Here is a 4,366-nt window from a genome sequence, read left to right as displayed (position 1 = left end):
CCAACAGACATAACCAGCGTCCAAAATGGAGGGCAGCCACACCTGCCACGGCACGAGGTGGCAATGATGAATCCCTCTGAAACACTGAGCCGTCAGCATTACAGATCAAGTCAGACATTCTCCAGTTTCAATTTATCCCTCTGCCCTAAGGCCCTTATCACACTGAGGCTGCTGCTCATGGGTTTGGATATAGTGAGGATAAACCTCCCCTAGCATATGCAGCACCTTTTTTTACCAATATGTTGGAATAAATTTGACTGTGATTTTCTTACACAGTGTGTGTAAGCAAAACCCTCCTTCTGCTAGATGAGTCGGTGTAGCAAGAACCATTGCTGGCAAGGAGAACTAGCTTCCACCACAGACATCTTCATCCTCCTGAAGGAGCAACCAGCTGAGGCTGAAGCAGTCCCATTTTGTAGTGCCACATCCATACAACTTTTGAATGCTTCCAGGGATGATGATTCCACCACTTCCCTGGGCAGCCCATTCCAATGCCTGACCATCCTTTCAGCGAAGAATTTTTTCCCAATCTCTAATTTAAAATTCCCCTAGCACAACTTGAGGCTATTTCCTCTCGTTTTGTCACTTGTTACCTGGGAGAAGAGCCCGATCTCCATCTGGCTCCACCCTCCTGTCCAGGAATTGTAGAGAGTGAGATAGTCCCCCCTGAGCCTCCCTTTCTCCAAGCTGAGCCCTACAGCAACCCCAGCCACTCCTCTTCCGACTTATGCTCCAGACCCTTTCCTAGCTGTAGCAGATCTACCCTTTACCAGTTCATTTCACAGAGGGGCTGAACACAGTGAAACAGGGAGCATTTCCTTGGCCCTCTGATATCTCATCTACTTAATGAGATCACCCTAAATACATGCGTGGATGTGACACAATCTCGGTGTGACCAGGCAGAAAGGACAGGCTGACTACACAGGCACTGTGAGTTTGCCAGAGTGCACAGACAAAATAACAAGCAACAATAAACAAAATGACAAGCAACCCACGCAGGTACAGAAGCTCCAACAGGAATGAATTCCTGTAGCTGAATGTTTTCTAGACAGCACGTGGCTCCAATTACCTGGAAGAAGAGCTGGGGACAAGTTTTTCTCACACCAGCAGGGTGGAAGGATTGGCTGGGGCTAAAAGCACAGATGCCCTTGGACAGCAAGGTGGCATGAAGAGCAGCATCTGGGCAGTCAGAGCAGGCAACAGACAACCTGAGGGATTAATCTTGCTCTCAAAGACATACATTCTGCAAACAACTCAGTAAGAGTCACAAGGAAGGGCACCACCCAGAGAATCCAACCCAGTCCTGATCGAGGTGTAGATTATAGCAAATCAACCCACCTGGCTGCTCACCTGCCAGGACTCTGCCTCGCTGGGCTGAACTGAAGAAAGCCCAGCATGGGCGCTTTTTGCTGGAGACAAAATTATCTAACAAGAGACAATTACGTGACATTACCATTAAAAACAGTGTGTGACAAAAAAGCTTTAAGCCTCTGTATCCTGAGATCTGCAAAGCCCTTTCTCTACCTTTGTGCTAAAAGGGCCTCATTTAGTCCATTTGCTCTGTCCCAGTCAGGCAAAGCAAAAGTAAGGTTGATCGATTTGTTAATTACAGTAATTTTATCTTAAATAGAGACAGCTGAGTGTTCATCAAGTCACAACTTCGCCTATTACAGAGAGACCTACCTCCTGCTCAGTAATTAGGGATAATAAGTGGCTCATAAATGCAACCCACAACAACACGCTCTGAGAGCATGGCTCAGAATCAGGAGGGCTATTAGGGAACCCCAAGGTCTATTTCTCCTTTTGAAGAAAACAATGTAAAAATCTTTAATTGTCTCTCTTGAAACCCTGAGACAGCTTTGCCATTTTGTTATAAATAAAAGGCAATTATTCCACTTTGTGATTGCTCTTGTGCCCAGAGAAGGCTTAACTAGAGTCACCAGTGCAAATGAGAGTGACTTTCTCTTCCTGCATTGAGTGGGCACATACAGAAAGCTGAGGTAGGAAGTAAGACCAGTGAGTTATGTATAATCACACTCCTCAGACTTTTAAGACTCTAAGTAAGGCTCAAAAGATTCAGTTTGAACACAAGTCACAAGCAGTCCATGCTCAACTTGAATCATCCATCCACACACATGGCCTAACTTGAAATGTGTTCGTTACTGAAGGCTCACCTCACCCTCCTGTCACAGAAAGGGCAGGCTGGCAAAAGCTGAGGGCAAAGGAAACCAGCTTTGGTCGTCATCCTGCACAGAATGGGGAATCTCTGAGGCGAGTTTCTACTGCAGCCTGCCAAGAGCGAGGTTTGAGGTGAGCAGGGAAAGAACATCAGAGCTCACGTGCATCTGTATCTCTTCCAAATCCTGCAAAACAACAAACAAAATGACAAGCAACCCACACAGGTACACCCACACCCTCCGTTTCTGTTTGGCTTCTTGCTCTTTTCCACCTTTATCCCCTAGGTAATTACTCCTGCAACTTCATCAGCCAGAAAAGTACAGACAGCCAAGAGAGATGAAAACCACACCACTTCAAGGACTAAAGAGAAAACGAATTCCTTCCTCCACCCACATTCTTTGAGCCAATCCTTGGACAGAACTAGATAACAGAGCACAGTGTGGAAGGAAAGGCTTCAACACCTTGAGCTCAGTTGATCCTGCCAGGTCCAGGTGCTGGGGAAAAGGACCTTGGCAGGTGAGGTCGCCTACCTTCCCCAGGACAGTGAAGAATGGGGAGGGACAACCAAGGGTGTTTGTCACCACAAGCAATGAAAAAACCCATAAAACCTGAGATTGGGTGTAGTAGAGGAGGCTGGGGGTGACTATGGGGGCTGATCTTGCCCTGGCCGTTTCCCAGATGGTAAGTCAGTGCAGCTGCACATTTTCTTTTCCAGTAACTTAAAATATTGAACTGTGGCCTCTATTTTCCCCTGAAGCTGAAGACATATATGCAGCCCCCATGTGCAGTCAAGATCAACCAGCATTTGGAGAGAACTTTAAAGTTTCATTCTCTCAGCATGCAAAACAACAGATGTCATTTATCTCGTTTTCAGCACTGGGGAGTGCACAAGGATAAAGAAATAGATTTAATCAAATGCAGTTGTATTTCATTTACAATACTTGTTGTCACTTACTTTGCTCCAGGAAGTGCATTTAGTTGTTTTCCTGTGGCATTTCCCTCCAGGAGCTGAAGCTTCACTTGTTCCTGTGAAGACCCTGTATTTCTGCAAATACCTTTTCCTGATGCAAATTACCTTTTTTTTTTTTTTAATTAACGTGTGGTATTTCAGTTCCACTTAATCCACAACTATGTTTAACCAGCATTTGCAAGATTGTTTTATATTCTGTCCTGTTATCTCAGCACAGCATAAAGTTGCATTCAAGTTGCCTGCAGAATAAATACTGGGCTTTTATTGTGAGCAAGGGAGAGCTGTGTAATAATGATCAATCACAAAAGCCCTTGGGGATGGGAGAGATGAGCACTTTGATACTGCTGAAGATGAATGGGTGAAATGAGTTTGATAAGCTGGTGTTTTCCTCAGATAATTGCTCTGGAAGCTTTCTAAAGCCACTTGGATCCTCTTTCCCTTTTGTTTCTGGGTAGGATAGTAATTCCTGTTTTTCCAGCAGCACTACTGGACAGGCTGCTGCTGTTACTGTTTTTAAACAAATCACAGTGGATTTATGCCACATTTTATCACTGACTATTGAACACTAAAGTATTAGTCACAATTTAACAAAATATTCAGACTGGATTCCTATTACTCCTTGCCAATTTGGCTAGTCCAGCACCCATGTCACTGAGCACAGCTCAGCTGAGAAGGACTGAGGGAGTGGGAAAGAGACTTCTCATCCTTCCTCAAGATTAAATCTTTAACAGCAGCTCAGAAGTCATTAATCCTTGGTGCTCACCTTCAGCTCCCATCAACCTTTCTCTGGACTTTTTATACCCATCACCATCCTCCTCTTTCTCCTCCTGGATCATTCTTTTGCAGCAATCCCACAGGATCATCCAAAGAGGAGCTTCTCCTGAAGCTCTAATACAAAACTCTTGCCCAGCTCACTTAGACCCCAGATACATCCCTCTTCAGGCCCAAGGCAAATAATGCATTCATAGACATACTAACTTATTCTCAGCCACTAATGAAAATGGAGCCAAGAGATTTCACTGTATTTTTATTGTTTCACTGAATAAAAATGGAATTTAAATACAGAATTAAAAATTTGTAAAAAATGTTATTAAAAGCCAGCATTCAAAAGTGGGTTGCACATCAGTGATCAAAAAATTTGTATTTACTTTTTGATACAAAGACAGGTCAGAAAAATAAAAAAAGCACATCCATCATCTGAAAAGAGCTGATTTTTTC

This window comes from Chiroxiphia lanceolata, chromosome 17 (assembly GCF_009829145.1).
Source record: "Chiroxiphia lanceolata isolate bChiLan1 chromosome 17, bChiLan1.pri, whole genome shotgun sequence".
Lineage (NCBI taxonomy): Eukaryota > Metazoa > Chordata > Aves > Passeriformes > Pipridae > Chiroxiphia > Chiroxiphia lanceolata.
This window is presented reverse-complemented; position numbering follows the sequence as displayed.